We start from the raw sequence: 1,055 nt of genomic DNA, 5'->3' as shown, positions 1-1,055 counted from the left end.
ATGCCCAGAACCGGTACGTGGTGAGAGTGTGCGAGTGGGCTCCCACAGATCGTCAGAATGCGACCGCTCTGCACCTATGGTGAAGTCACAGGCTATGGTGCTGGATAATGCTACTGTGGACATAAACGACAAAGGTCGTCAAATCAACTCTAATCCTTTTCAGAGAAGTAAAAAGATTGTCAGATCACCTGACAAAACTACTGAGCATAGCAACCAGAATATGGCAGAAAATGAGCTCCTGAAGAAAAAACTAATAGAAATTGAGTCAGTCACTCGTAAAATGCAGGATGAAATTAACATATTAAAAACAGAGAATATGTCTTTAAAATCTCAACTGGATGAAAACCATAAAAATATAGGACATACAGTTGGTAATATTAAAGCGGCTGTAGCAGATAAATATAATTTAACTGATTCTGATAGCAGCGTGCTTACAGGTTTCGAAACTGATTCGGGGAAAATTACAATGAAAACTAAAAGGCAAGTTAAGAAAAGAAAAGCGAAATCTTCCCCTGAAATCACTTCTGTTGAAAATAAATCTATTGAAGTAGCGACAGATATCCCTAATACTGCTAAAATTACTGCAGTTGAACAAAAACCAAAAGAAAATGATGCGCAAGAGGTTAGCGTAAGAAGACCTCCACCAATAAATGTAGTTGGTATAGAATATTATAAAAAAATTCAAGTTCTGATTGGTGAAATTACGAAAAATTATAAAATTACTTCTTTAAATAATAACGTATGGAAACTCAATACAGAAAACAGCGATGACTATCGTACCATAGCTAAGAAATTAAACAGCGAAAAAATTGAATGGTTTACATATGAGAATAAACAAGATAGACCAATCAAAGTAATGGCAAGAGGTCTACATTGGTCTTGTGAGAAAGTGGATATTATAACCGACATTAAAAATCAGGGCTATAATATCTTAGACGCTGTAAATATACTTAAAACAGAGAGATCTATCGATGATAAGGGTCAGCAAGTAGTCCAAAAACGAAAACTTCCGCTATTTATGCTTACTTTTGATAAGTGCGAAAAAATAGAAGATA

The sequence above is a fragment of the Condylostylus longicornis genome, unplaced genomic scaffold, assembly GCF_029603195.1.
Source record: "Condylostylus longicornis isolate FDR11 unplaced genomic scaffold, ASM2960319v2 ptg000151l, whole genome shotgun sequence".
In the NCBI taxonomy this organism is placed as follows: Eukaryota; Metazoa; Arthropoda; class Insecta; order Diptera; family Dolichopodidae; genus Condylostylus; species Condylostylus longicornis.
This window is presented reverse-complemented; position numbering follows the sequence as displayed.